Below are 15,637 nucleotides of genomic sequence, written 5' to 3' on the forward strand. Positions count from 1 at the left end.
AATAAATAAATAAATAAATAAATAAATAAATAAATAAATAAATAAATGGTCATTTGTGTACATGTATACATGAGTGTTAGGGGGAATGCATGCATGCCTCAGTGCTGGTGAGGATTCAAGTTGGTTCTTCCTTCCACCTGATAATGAACAGACTTTGTTTCTGCTGCTGCAGTGTGTAGTCCAGGCCCACTCCCCTGTCTCTCCTCCCATCTTGCCAAAGGAGCGCTAGGATTCCAGGTGCATGAACTGCTGCATCCTCCCATTTATGCAGGTTACAGGGAAGTAAAGGTGATCCTCAGGCATGAGCAGCTACCTAACTTTTATCCTGGGATCCATAACCCAACCATAAGATGATTTTAGCTCAGTTCTCTCTAGTGCAGTTTTAACCCAGATTTTAAATGTGTCCAAAAAGTGGGAGGAGTCAGTGAAGTTTATTCATGAAATTTCATTTTGGCTCCTTGGCTGTCCTGTGCCCTACCTTTTGCTCCAGTTCTCCCCAGTCAAGGAACTGCACCAGGGATTTTTACAGGCAGCACACATATTCCAGCCATCCTGTTGGGTGGCCCACTTCCCAGGTGAAGAACCTGGAGTGTCCTAGCCTTAGGCATGTCCCTGATTCCTGCCTAACAAATGACAGGCCTGGGAGGAGACCAGGAGTCTGTAAGCATATGTAACCCAGGCAATTCTCACTTACCAGACCAAGTCTGTCCCTCTGACAAAGACAAGGCTGTTTGTAATATCTTGTCAGACCAAACTCCAGAAGGACATTCAGAGAGGTCAATGTTACCTACTGAAAACAGCCCTAGAGGAGAGGTGAGTGTATGAGTCAAACATGATTTCCAGATTGTCCCCGAGTGCATCCCAGAGAGCTGAGTGTCCCAGTGTGGAAGCTTCTGTCCAGGCCCAGAACATTTCCTGTGCCCCTTAAACAGGCCATGCCCCATGCGCCTGCTTTTCCTTTCCTGCACCTTTTACCCTTTTCCTGATGAACTTCACGCTTCCTCTATGGGCCAGAATGGAGACCCTGCCCTCCCCTGGGACTGTCTTTCACACTGACCAATGCACCTGTTGAGGTGTTTCATAACACTGGTCGGGTGTGGCTCAGCTGAGCACCACAGGCAAAGGTTCACCACTAGGTCTAAAGGAAAGCAAGGATTCTCAGCCTCCCAGGGAACAACACTGAAGTTGTGAGGAGTCTGAGGCTTGGAGGATGCCTCAGTACTAATTTCAAGAATGAACCCCTGCCTGCCTTTCCACATGTAACTTCACATCAGTGAATCTTGGGTTGTTTTTGGAGCTGCAAACCATTGTGGGAGGTCTGTGAAAGGGAGAAGGCTACTCTGAGCTTTCTGAATTGAGGTAGGCACTTTGGGAGGACCCCAAAGTTCTCTTTGAGGACCGGGACTCTCAAAGCGATGCAGCTACATCCCCTGTGGTCAGCTTAGCTCCAAGAGGGCTCCAAGGAGGAAACCATTTCCCCTCCATTCTTGGAAACCATGCAGAGACATTAATGTCTGACATTCCCAAGAAATAGGGGACAAGGAGCTTGCATGGCTAAGCAGAGGTCCTGGGGGTACACTGTGGAAGCTCTAGTCTGGATATAGCAGCTTCGGATAATCTGGGTCTGATGGTCTGGTGAGCTACACCCAAACAGTACCCATTTGTGACAATGAGCCAGCCTCTCCCTTCCCATTCAGAACTTTGGGGAGAGAAGGCATTTGACAGGTTCCCAGAAAGAATGGGGCCACAGGACTTAGTCAAGACAGAAGCTGTGACTGGATCTCAGAAGCTACAAACCATCTATACAGGCATGGACAATCAAATACAGTGTATGCTGTTGAGGGTCTGGCAACAAATCCCACACTGACTTGGGAAAAAGGGTGGCTCCCCAAGCTTCTGCATCCCCCTCTGCATTCTGGAACTTGTGCCTACTTGGGGTAGGGGAAGGGGTGGTACTCAGAGCCATTTTGTGAGATTCCTGGATGGTAGACAGCCTTGATGCAGTTTCCTAGTCGAAGTGACCGCTTAGGGTGGGTTGAAAGGGCCCCTTCAGGACAGATGAACCACAAATAATGCTGCTTCATCCCATGGTCAGCATGACAGAAAGGGAGGCCTATGCCCATTGTCTCTTCCTTGCGGACCTAGCACAGGAGCCGGTTTTGGAGTTTCCCTGAAGGAGGATTACATCAGCTCTGTGGTGAAAGTCAGACCTGAGATTGGATGGAAGAAGACACACTCCAGAGAGAGGGCTCCACCACATTTAAGCTATACTCTTTGTGTGACTGAGCACTGCTCCAAATGGGGGCCCAGTTGCCAGAATCAACCCTTTGCCCAGTAGGTCTCTGTGGACAAATACACAGTAGCTATTTTTAGAGGTCCATTTATTCCTGACAGTGGCTTTGCATTCAGCATGTACGTAGGACCAGAGAGAGGACTGCAGAAGACCCACTCTGTCTTAGAAGGTACCCAAATAGTATTTCTCTTGGTGTGCACTTGGAAGAATAAGCCTATCTTACACCCTCTCCAAGCATTCAGTGCATGATGCCATTTTGAGGAGTTCAGAAAGAGGAGATGACCAACTGTCTGTCAGTGAAGCTGTGAACTCTTGAGTCCTTCCCTGAAGCCACACCCTAGATAGACAGAGAGACAGACTGAGATAATCAAGCTGCCTTGTATATGTTTGAAAGTGGTGAGCTGATGCCAAGCTCTCTGGAACCGCTCGCTAACTCTGCTTCAGGAGACAGATTTCTGTAGCAGTTCACAGGGTGTAAACGGGCTAACTCTGGAGTGTGACTTCAACTACTTGCCAGGTCTCTGCGACCTGTGCCTCCAGTGTACCCGGAAGAGTATGGAATAGATATGAGCGATTTCAGTGAAGACTTGCCAGAGCTTCCTGTGGCAGACCATAACAGAGAAACTTCTGCATTGTCTGATAAAGGGATGAATCTCCCATGGCTTCAGAAGCTGTAGATGTTAGAGTTCTGTGGTGATCAAGATGGAGCCCGAGAGATACTCATCAATTATGCATATGATGAAAATTTCCCATCAAATCCCAATGCCCATGTCTGCTTAAATTAATTTCTCAAGAGACAGAAGGCACCAAGAGCGGAGCTGATAAGTGTTCTTACGAGTCTACATAAGATTGTGCCATCCCATACACTAATGTTAGAATTCCATACATTGCTTAGAAAATCAGAAACAGAAGAACACCAGAAACTGGGCTTGGCTATGCTATTTGAAGTCCTGGATTTCTCTGGATGTACTGAGAACATAACTGCCTGGGAATACTTGGCAAAGTGTCTGAAGCAGACATTAATGGAGATTTCTGTGTCTAAAATATCAGCTAGAAGTAATCCATGAGAATGACATCCAATTTTCCTTAAAGGGGGTTGGAAGCCATCCTGTGTGGGTTGAAAAAGAGTGGCAATCTAGGAGAAACTGGTGGCCAGCCTTTCACTTCAGCTTCTTTTGGGCAAAGAGTGATTGGAAGGCAGATGCTGATTTGGCTTGTGAGGAAGCATTTGTAGTTGGAATCCTTTTAGGGAAAGGTTGTAGATATTTTTGGTATATTTTGAAACATGATCATGAAACCTTGAAGAAGAAAATTAAGCGGATGAAGAAGTCTGTGAAAAAATATAGTATTGTAAATCCAGATGTTTGCACCTAGACCTTAAGTTATTTAGTGGCTCAGTAGTTATTGAATGTGTTTTTGTTTGCGATTACAAGAAGGTTGTTTAAATTATTTTAATGTGTGTGTGTGTATACACATGGGCACATGTGCATGTGGAGGCTAGAAGGCAGCTGTGTCATTCCTCATCAGCCTTCCTTTGAGACAGGTACCTCAGAGGCCTGGAGCTCAGTTATTATGCTTGCTGGCAGGTGTTCTCCAGGGATTCTTCTTAGCTCTGGGATTATAATTGTGGGCTACTATGCCCAGATTTTTGTTTTTTAATCTATTTGTTATTTAATAGAATAACAGTGTAGAAATATGGAATCAGGGCCAGAAGGAGGAGCAAGGAGAACTCTGAGACAGGGCATGTAAAAGCAGCCCCTGCCATCAGCCATCACTGGCTGTGGGGAAGACTGTGGACCAGAAATGTGACCTCTGACTTCCTGCTCAGGGTCCCCTTGAGGTGGGGATCAGAGCTGTGCTAGGCCTGAAGGATGGGTGCCATTGAGGGAGGTTAGCAGAGGCCTTGTGCGGAGTCAAGAGGAAATCCTTCAGAATCCCCAAGACAAGAGTGGACCCCTGCTCCTCTTGGCAGTCTTGAGAAACACCCCAGGGGTGTTCAGATGGGCCCCATCTTCACCCCTGTCTCTGCCCCTGAGGAAGCTAGCTGAACCTGCACAATGAAGGAAGGGGGAGCCATGTGAAGTTACCAGAGGAGGTGTCCAGGATCTGCCACCCATCCTGGTGAGCAACCATGATAAGAATTGAGCCTGTGATGTGGCTTAAAGAAGCCCTCAGTCCAGGGACCGCATAGATATTGTATGCTCCTGTTCTGATACCAGTAGTGCTCTGATTGGGTGGCTGCACTGGATGGCCTCTCTTCTTCTCCTTCATCTCCTCAAATTGAGGTGAGGCATCTCTGGGTGGTGATGGCTTCCACCTAAGATTTGTATCGTATCAGCAGATGGATCCAAATTTTCAGGGCTAAAGGGATTCAAGGTTTGGACCTTAGCCAACGAATGGCTGTCTGAAGTGAAAAATAAAGGGGTGGCACAGTCCGGCTGTGTCCTGGAGTCCACCTCACAAGCAGTCAGTGCCCTTCTTACCTGAAGTACCACAGGATGAAAGGTGAGAGTCTTTGAGCAAATGAGGTCTGGTAGAAAGCGAAGATGTCAAGAAGGACAGGTAAGATGAATGCACATCAAGTGTACTAGGGAAAATCTAAGAAGAGATATATCTAGGTCAGATGGGTATCACTGAAGATCTCACATGGTAGTCAATGGGATATAGCACCAGCTCAATTCTCTTCAGAGGGTTCAGGATCTCAGGGAGGTGAGGAACTTGACCTGAGCTGAAGACTTCAAGGAGGCACTTGAGTTCCTAATATGGACACTTCAAGGCGAGAACTCCAGGGATTATTTAAGGAAACTCCAGTTCAGCACACAGGCAGGGATCTCACATAAGGCTTCCCAGAACCACTGTTACCCAACCAGCTCTAGGCAGGGATGCCAGTATGAGTCTCCTGCCTTGTTTTCAGGCTTTAGTTGAGCCTTAAGACCATCCTGACCCAGGTCATCTGAGGAAAGATCAGAGCTATCAAGAATCAAGCTGGGAACTAAGGCAGTTTCATTGGCCAAACTCAGGATTCCAGTCCCCTCCCTGCCCTCCTGCTGACTGTGGAATACCTGGGCCCTTCCCCTCCTCTTCCTCCTGTCTGTCAGAAAGAGGAATTTGTCTTAAGGACGTTGAGCACAGCTATCGCCAGCAATGTCCTAGACCTTGCCATGTTTCAGGGTGAGGATCAGGCTGGTCTCAAATCATTGGACTAATGGGCTAAAGAAATCAGGCTGCCTTTTGCAAATGTTCACAAACAGGTCCTGTTCCATCTCAGAGACAGAATCTACTTCGGAGACTTTGCCACAGGGAAAAGCAAAGTTGTACCCGGAGAGCCATGTCTCTTCCCTTTCAGGTTCAAGGAAGGGCATGCATAACTAGAATTCTCTCACCCTAGAGCGACACCCAAGCAAACTCCTGTCATTTTTGAGAGCAGCTCAAACTAAAGTTTTCAGTCTACTCACCTTTTCCCTTTCTTCCTCAGACCGGTGAGTCTGCATCCCTGTGACCTGCATGGTGTCCTACCTTTGTTTCCAAGGAAACTTAGCTTAGCCTGGATCCTACTGAGAACAGCCAGAGCTTCAACCTGCCAGACAGCCCTAAGGCCCAAAGGAAAGAAAGGGGCCTAGAAGTTGCCTTGGTCTCCATAGCTGAGGCAAGAGAGTGGGAGGTATCTCCTGGAGGAACACATAGTTCTCCCCAGGTTGCACAGGGAGCCTCCACTCATTCCACTGCCATGGGCTCCATTGTACTTGCATCATCTGGTGAGGCCACTGGTAATCAAGAATGGGAGCTGGCTGACACTGAGTTACCTCTGCAGGATACCCTAACTCGAAAGATGGGTGCTCTGGTGACGTTTTTGCTGTTGAAAGACATTTGATCATACTGTGAACCCCAAGATTGTGTTGTTTACTGGGAAAAAAAAAGTTTCTAGTTGTGGTATGGCTCAACCCTAGCACACAGCTTTCATCCAAAAGCTTTCTGCTTGAGTTGTGTAAACAGGATTAAGTAAAGTTCGACCTGGTTCAAGAGGTGCAGCAAGAAACCAGTTGACAGAGAGTGAAAAGAGGGGAACGAGCAGAAAGGAGAAAGGAGGATGCCCAATGGGTTAGTGTGGAGACAGGGCATGAACATAGGAAAACCATAGAGAGAATGAAAAAGTCAGGAAGACAAATAGAGGGACACACAGGTAGTAGAAGGAAGGGACATTGACTTTGAGTGGATTTTTTGAAGCTCTGTGGAGAACAAAAAGCTCCTTTGGAATGTCTCCTGAGGAGGAAGGTCAGCTGGGTGCTTTCTCTGCCTCTCTGAGCTAGGAAGTACAATAATACAAGGAGCTAGGACCCTGTGGAGTACTGATGTAGATGGCTTAAAATTGGAGCAGAAAATGAAAAGGTAAATCACTTAAAATTTCCTCATTACCAATTATGAGTATTATCTTTTTGATATTTCATATTTTATCCTTAATAGCCATAGTGGGGAGACTCCAATAAGATGGTATGCAATGAACACAATGTCTAAAAAGCAGAAGATCAGAAACTGTGGCCCAATTATGCAGCGAGACTGTGGACCCCAAAACACAAATGTCTGTGTTTCCCGGATCAAAGGAGGCATTCCAGGGAGCTAGGGAAGTATATTTCCACAACCCACACCCACCCCAACTCCCCATGAATGACTCCTGAGCCCAAGGGACACACAGTCACACATTTCCCCCTCCCCCAGCCTGCCAAACCAGAACAGAAATTTCTTGTACCAGGGATGCACAACTCCAACCTCTCCTGTACCAGACTCCTCTTGAATCCTGCTTCCCAGAGGAAAGTGCAGCCTCTGGACACCAGGAACACAGTCCCTATCCCCTAGTCTGTGGTTCTATCCATTTTCCCTGTGGGAACCAGCTAGATATTAGGCACATACAAAGTCTGGTTCCAAGATGGCAGAGCCCAACAAGCAAGAAATCTGAGTAGCTACCTGGGAGAGCAATAACTCTGAGCAAGTGGCTGTGCTGCTGACTCCTAGAAGCCAGTCTCCCTTCATGGCAGCCAGATACATGTGGATCCAGCCTCAGTCCCCTGCCCCCTCCCCCTCCCCCGCTCCCCCTCCCCCCGGCTAACCTTGCCACCCCAAGGATGACTCTAGATTCCAGAGATGCAAAGAGCCAATCTGTGGTTCACAGTTCTACCAGCTGTCCTGAATGAATCTTCTGGACCTCAGGTTCATACAATCTAAGCACCCACATCCCAATCCCCGTTCCTATAGATCCAACTGGGATATTTAGGAAGAGAAATGCTGTAGGCCTCTTGCAGAGATCTAGCTCCCAGCAGACAACTCAGGCAGGGGTTCTTCCGAATGCCTGAATATTCCATTTGGTTCCACGAGCAACCAGTCAATGCCAGTTACAACCAGATGGTTGGAAGACAGCAGAAGAACAAAATCTACAAAAACCAGGACAATATGGCTCCACCAGAACCACCAGTAAACACTGGATATCTTAATGCAGCAGAAATACAGAAAAATGACCATGAATTTATGCTTAGGAAGATGTTAGAGGCCTTTAAGGAGGAAAGGAATAAACCCTTCAAAGAAATACAGGAAAAATGCAATCAAACAATTTGAGGCCTTTAAAGAGGAAACAACTAGAGTCCAAGATGGCGGTGACCAGTGCACACCATATCTGAGGGGAACAGGATCTGAAACTGTGAAATTGGTGAGTGGAGGGACAGCTGAAGCCAGAACATCAAAAAATGAGTCTTCCTGGGCAAGAGGGGACAACTCATGAGCTGGGACTCTTTGGATCCAGGTCACCCTTGGATGTCTCTTGGGAATGAGAGTGATGAATATTCAACCCCCCTGCACTTCCTCTTGCCCCAAGCATGGTCCTCCTTGCTTGGTGGAGGCAGCTGCCAGTGGCCACTTCCCCAATCACAGGCCTCCCTGCTTGGCAGAGGCAGCAGTGTTTGCCTAAAGCAGGAACCCCCCCCCATACTTGGTGACTGAGATGGCAGAAGCAAAGGCCGTACCAACCTCCCAGGTCTGCGGCTGTGGTAGGGTGCAGGCTAGCCCAAGCAGGAGCATACATGCTCAGGTGACTATGACCGCAGAGGCGGCTACACCAAGTATGGGTCTCCCTGCCAGTCAGCCAAACAGTGGATATACTGAGCTGACAGATCTCCTACACTCTCATTTGCCCCTGCAGGCCCAAATCTGAGAAAAAGAGGAAACAACTAAAACCATGAAAGACGTACAGGAAAAAAAAAAAAAAAAAAACAGGTGAAGGAAACGAATAAACCAGGTCAAGACCTGGAAATGTAAATAGAATCAATAAAGAAAAAATTGAGGGAATCCTGGAAATGGAAAACTTAGGAAAGAGAACAGGAACTACAGAGGTAAGCATTCTCCCTCTCACCAACAGACAGATCATTGAGACAGAAACTAAATAGAGAAATAACAAGAACTAACAGATGTCATGAATCAAATGGACCTAATAGATAACTACAGAACTTTTCACCCAAACACAAAAGAATATACCTTTTTCTCAGCACCTCAGGGAGCTTCCTCCAAAATCGACCATATACTCAGTTAACAAGCAAGTCTCAAGAGATACAAGTAAACTGAAATAATGCCCTGGACCTTACCACACAACCATGGATTAAAGATGGACTTCAACAAAAACAGAAACAGCAGAAAGCCAGAAATTCATGGAAACTGAACAACTACCTACTTAGTGACCACTGGGTTATGGCTAAAGGAATGAACAGATTAAAGACTTCTTAAAATTCAATGAAAATGAAGCCACAACATACCCAGACTTATGGATCACAATGAAAGCAGGGCTAAGATGAAAGTTCATAGCACTAACTCCCTTCATAATGAAATTGGAAAGATGTATAATATCAACTTAACAGCTCATCTGAAAGCTCTAGAACACAAAGAAGGAAGCAAACACACACAAGAAGACCAGATGGCAGGAGATAATCAAAGTCCTGGCTGAAATCAATAAATTAGAAACAAAGAGAACAATACAAACAAAGAGTTTCATTGAGAAAATAAAAAAAGCTAAACAAACCCTTCGCCAAACTAACTAAAAGGCAAAAAGACAATATCCAAATTAAAAAAAAAAAAATCAGAAATGAAAAGGGGGACATAACGACAGACACTGATGAAATCCAAAGAATCATTAGGTCTTACTTCAAAAGACTGTATTCCATGCAATTGGATAATCTAAATAAAATGGACAATTTTATTGATAGATTCCACTTACGAAAGTTAAATAAAAATTAGGTAAACAAGGTAAATAGTCCTATAACTAGAAATAGAAATAGAAATAGAAATAGAATAGAAGCTGTCATTGGATCACTCACTCCCATTCAAAAGGGACCCACAGCCAGATGCTTTCAGTGCAAAATTGCTTTCAATTACTCCTCAAACTATTCCACAAAACAGAAACAGAAGGAGAATTGCCAAACTTATTTTATGAGGCCAGAGTCACTTGATACCTAAACCACACAGTGAACCAACAAAGAAAGAGAATTTCAGACCAATTTCACTTGTGAGCATTGATGCAGAAATACTCAATAAAATAATTACAAACTGAATTCAAGAATGCATCAAAAATATCACCCACCATGATCAAGTAGGCTTCATCCCAGGCATACAGGTGTGGCTCAATAAACAAAATTTCATCAATGTGATCCACCATATAAACAAACATGATGATTTTCATGATGTTTTGGAAAGCCCCTTCATGATAAAAGTCTCAGAATGGTCAGGAATGCAAGGCATGTACCTAAATATAATACAGTAAATATACAGCAAGCCTGTAGCCAACATCCAATTAAGTGAAGAGAAACCTAAAGCAAGTCCACTAAAGACAACCCTGACTACTCTCTCCTTATCTCTTCAACATAGTACTTGAAGTTCTAGCCAGAGCAATAAGAAAACTAAAGGAGATCAAGGAGATACAAATTGGAAAAGAAGAAGTCAAACTATCTCCATTTGCAGATGACATGATAGCATACCTAAATGACCTGAAAAATTCTACCAGAGAACTCTTACAGATGATAAACTCCTTCAGCAAAGTGGCTGGATGCAAAATTAACTAGAAAAATGTAGCCCTCCTATATACAAACAGCAAACAAGCTGGGAAAGAAATTAGGGAAACAACACCTTTCACAATAGGCACAAGTAATTCAAAGTACCTTGGTATAACTCTAACCAAGCAAGTCAAGGAACTGTATGGCATGAACTTCAAGTCTCTGAAGAAAGAAATTGAAGATATCAGAAGATGGAAAGATGTTCCATGCTCATGGATAGGTAGGATCAACATAGTAAAAATGGCCATCTTACCAAAAGCAATCTACAGATTCAATGCACTTCCCATCAAAATAACAACACAATCCTTTATAGACCTTGAAAGAAACACTCTCAGCTTCATATGGGAAAGCAAAATACAAACAAGCAAACAAACAGAATAGCTTAAACTCTCAAATACAATAGAAGAACTATGTTCATAGGTGCTTTACTAGTGGTAGCCAGAATCTGGAAATAAACTATATGTCCCTCAATGGAGGAATGGATAGAGAAGATAGGGCACACTTACACAATGGAATACTGCTCAGCTTTTAAAAACAAGGAAATCATGAATTTTGCAGACAAATGGATGGAACTAGAAAAGATCATCCTGAGTGAGGTAACACAGAAACAGAAAGACAGGCATGGTATACAGTCACCTATAAACAGATTTTAGCTGTATAATAAAGGACAGCCAAACTAAAATCTACAGAGGTTAAAAAAAAAAAAAAAAAAAAAGCTAAACACTAAGGAGGACTCTAAGGGAGGATGCTTAAATCTCATTCAGAATGGCAAATAGGAATAGATACCAGAAGCGGTGGAAGAGAGAGAACAGGATGAGAGTCTTCTACAGAGGGTCCTCTGAAAGGCTATACCCAACAGGAGACAGAAGCAGATACTGAGACTCACAGCCAAAACTTCCGCAGACAACTGGGAATCTTATAGAAGAAGTAGGGAATAGAAGGACATGGAAGGGACAGAATCCCCACAAGATCAATAAAGCTAAAGAAAATCTGAGCCCAGGGTTTCCTGCAGAGACTGATGGACCAACCAAGGACCACAGATGCAGAGAACCTAGACCTCCTGCTCAGATGTAGCCGATTGACTGCTCAGTCTCCTTGTGGGTTCTTGAGTAAGGGGAACAGGGGATGCCTCTCTCATGAACTCAGTTTCCTGCTCTGTGATCACTTTCCCTTAGCAACATGGCCTTGCCAGGCCAGAGAGGAAGAGGATCCAGGCAGTCCTGACTAGACTTGACAAGCTGTGGACAGATGGCAGAGGAGGAGATCTCCCCCTTTCAATGGACTAGGAAAAGATAGGGTGGAGGAATGAGTGAGTGTGGGACTGTAATTGAGGTAGGGGATTTCAATCAGAATATATGAGGGATAAATTATTAAAAAAAAAAAACAACTTTGGTCAGAGTGCAGTGAATCTTAAGAAAGAAGGGGAACATAGTAAGACCTGGATAGTACGGGAGTTCCAGAAGGAATGCAACAGAACCAAGAAATCTGCACCCAGGTGTCTTTTCTGAGACTGATACTCCAACCAAGGACCATTCATGGATACAACTTAGAACCCCTGCTCAGATGTAGCCCATGGCAGCTCAGTATCCAAGTGGGTACCCTAGTAAGGGGAACAGGGAATGTCTCTGACATGAACTCAGGGGCTGGCTCTTTGACCACTCCCACCCCTGAGGGGTGAGCAACCTTGCCAGGCGACAGAGGAGGACAATGCAGCCAGTCCTGATGAGACCTGATAAGCTAGGGTTAGATGGAAGGGGAGGAGGACCTCCCTTATCAGTAGACTTGGAGAGGGGCATGGGAGGAGATGAAGGAGGGAGGGTGGGATTGGGAGGGAATGGGGGAGCAGGCTACAGCTGGTATACAAAGTGAATAAAATGTGATTAATATAAAAATAAAAATTTAATTAAAAAATAAAAAAAATCTTAAAACTGAGTTTGTGAAAATGGTAGAGGACTTTAAAGAAAGAAAGAAATTCCTCAAAGAACTGCAGGAAAATACAACCAAACAGGGCAAAAAATTGAATAAATCTCTTAAAAATTCTAAATAAACAAACAAACAAAAATAAGAACAACAGAAATCTCCTGGAGGTATCTCCAGCCCTCATCTCAAGCTGTACTACAGAACGATAATATTAATAACTGCATGGTACTGACATAGAAACAGACTGGTTGTTCAAAGGAATTGATTTGAAGACCCAGAAATAAACCCACACATCTAGGGACACTTGATTTTTGACAAAGAAGCCAAGACCATACAATCTTCAGCAAATGGTGCTGGTCTAATGGGATATTTACATGTGTACATGTAGAAAAATGCAAATAGATCCATATCTATCCCCCTGTACAAAACTCAAATCCACGTGTCTCAACATAAAACAAGAAACACTCAGTATATTAGAAGAGCAAGTGGGGAAAGACCTTGAACTCATTGGTACTGGAGACAACTCCCTGAACAGAACACCAAGAGCTCAAACTCTAAGATCAATAGTTAATAAATGAGACGTTATGAAACTGGAAATCTTCTGTAAAGCAAAGGGCACTGTCAATAGGACAAAAAGGTAGCCTTCAGACTGTGGAAAAAATCTTCACCAAACCCGCATTTGACAGTGAGCTAATAATATCCAAAATATATAAGGAACTCAAGTAACTGAACATCAACAAACACTATAATCCAATTACAAATGGAGTAAACAGAGAATTTTCAACAATGGAAACTCAAATTGCTGAGAAACACTCAAAGAAATTCTCAAGGTCCTTAGTCTTCTGGGAAATGCAAATCATCTTACACCCCTCAGAATGGCTAAGATCAAAAACTCAAGTGACCAAACTGAAGGAGAAAAAACACATGATCATCTCCTTAGATGCCGAAAAAGCATTTGACAAAGTCCAACACCCATTCATGTTTAAAGTCTTGGAGAGTTCAGGGATACAAGGCACATACCTAAACATATTAATGGCAATATACAGCAAACCTATAGCCAACATCAAACTCAATGGAGAGAAACTTAAATCAATCCCACTGAAATCAGGGACAAGACATGGCTGCCCACTCTCTCCATATCTATTCAACATAGTACTTGAAGTCCTAGCTAAAGCAATAATACAACTAAAGGAGATCAAGGGGATACAAATCAGAAAGGAAGAGGTCAAAGTGTCACTATTCGCAGATGATATCATAGTCTACATTAGCGACCCCCAAAATTCAACCCGAGAACTCCTTCAGCTGATAAACACGTTCAGCAAAGTGGCAGGATACAAAAGCAACTCAAAAAAAAAAAAAAAAATCAGAAGCCCTCCTGTATATCAAAGACAAATGGCCTAGAAAGAAATCAGGGAAACAACACACTTCACAATAGCCACTAATAACATAAAATACCTTGGGGTGACTCTAACCAAGCAAGTTAAAGACCTGCTTGAAAAAAAAAAATTAAGTCTCTGAAGAAAGAAATTGAAGAAGATCTCAGAAGATGGAAAGATCTCCCGTGCTCATGGATTGGCAGGATTAACATTGTGAAAATGGCCATCCTGCCAAAAGCAATCTACAGATTCAATGCAATTCCCATCAAAATACCAACTCAGTTCTTTACAGACCTTGAAAGAAAGATTCTCAGCTTCATATGGAGAAACAAAAAATCCAGAATCCCCAAAACGATCCTGTACATCTGGAGGTATCTCCATCCCCGATCTCAAGCTGTACTACAGAGCAATAGTAATAAAAACTGCATGGTATTGGCATAGAAATAAAAAGGAGGATCTATGGAACTGAATAGAAGACCCAGAAACAAACACACACCTATGAACACTTGATTTTTTTTTCAGAAGAATTAAGCATTTTATTTATTATTATATTTCATTTAGCAAAGCACTATTTAAAGTTATTTTGATATATATGTGATAAAACATTGTCCATTTTTATCTAGAAAAAAATGAATAGTAATATCCTTGAGTTATTATAAAATGCAGTGAACACTTGATTTTTAACAAAGAAGCCAAAACCATTCAATGGAAAAAAGACAGCATCTTCAACAAATGGTGCTGGTCCAACTGGATGTCTACATGCAGAAAAATGAAAATAGATCCATATTTTTCACACTGCACAAAACTAAAGTCCAAGTGAATCAAAGACCTCAACATAAAACCAGATACTCTAAATCGGTTAGAAGAAAAATGGGGGAAAGCCTAGAACTCATTGGCACAGGTGACAACTTCCTGAACAGAACACCAACAGCACAGGCTCTAAGAGTAACAATCAATAAATGGGACCTCATGAAACTGAAAAGCTTCTGTAAAGCAAAAGACACTGTCGTCAGAACAAAGCGACAGCCTACAGACTGGGAAAGAATCTTCACCAACCCTACATCTGACAGAGGGCTAATATCCAGTATATATAAAGAACTCAAGAAGTTAAAATGTAACAAATCAAGTAACCCAATTAAAAAATGGGGCACGGAGTTAAACAGAGATCTCTATGTAGAGGATTGTAGAATGGCAGAGAAACACTTAAAAAAATGCTCAACATCCTTAGACATCAGGGAGATGCAAATCAAAACGACCCTGAGATTTCACCTTACACCCATCATAATGGCTAAGATCAAAAACTCAAGTGACAACACATGCTGGAGAGGATGTGGAGAAAGAAGAACCCTCCTCCATTGCTGGTGGGAATGCAAACTTGTACAACCACTTTGGAAATCAATCTGGCGCTTTCTCAGACAATTAGGAATAGTGCTACCTCAAGATCCAGCTATAACACTCCTAGGCATATATCCAAAAGATGCTCAAGTACATAACAAGGACATTTGCTCAACCATGTTTATAGCAACTTTATTTGTAATAGCCAGAACCTGGAAACAACCCAGATGTCCCTCAGTTGAGGAATGGATACAGAAATTGTGGTACTTTTACACAATGGAATACTGCTCAGCAATTAAAAACAAGGAAATCATCAAGTTTGCAGGCAAATGGTGGGATCTACAATAGATCATCCTGATTGAGATATTCCCAAAACCCAAAAGACACACATGGTATATACTCACTTATATAGACCTGTAAGTTAGGATAAATATACTGAAATCTATACACCTAAAGAAGATAAACAAGAATGAGGTCTCGGGGTAAGATGACCAGTCTTCACTTAGAAAGAGAAAGGTGGGATTGGGATGGAAGGAGGGAGGGCGCTATGGCTGGGATACAAAGTAAATAACCTGTGATTAACATAATAAATAAATAAATAAATAAATAAATAAATAAATAAATAAATAAAT

At 43.1% G+C, this 15,637-nt stretch overlaps 1 pseudogene; it reads left to right on the forward strand.

The window, feature by feature from the left end:
- The first annotated feature begins 2,970 nt into the window (after nucleotides 1–2,970).
- LOC129667970 (TATA box-binding protein-associated factor RNA polymerase I subunit A-like) lies at nucleotides 2,971–3,667 on the forward strand (annotated as a pseudogene).
- Nucleotides 3,668–15,637: the final 11,970 nt, after the last annotated feature.

This window comes from Psammomys obesus, unplaced genomic scaffold (genome assembly GCF_907164565.1).
Source record: "Psammomys obesus unplaced genomic scaffold, mPsaObe1.curated_primary_1811, whole genome shotgun sequence".
In the NCBI taxonomy this organism is placed as follows: Eukaryota; Metazoa; Chordata; class Mammalia; order Rodentia; family Muridae; genus Psammomys; species Psammomys obesus.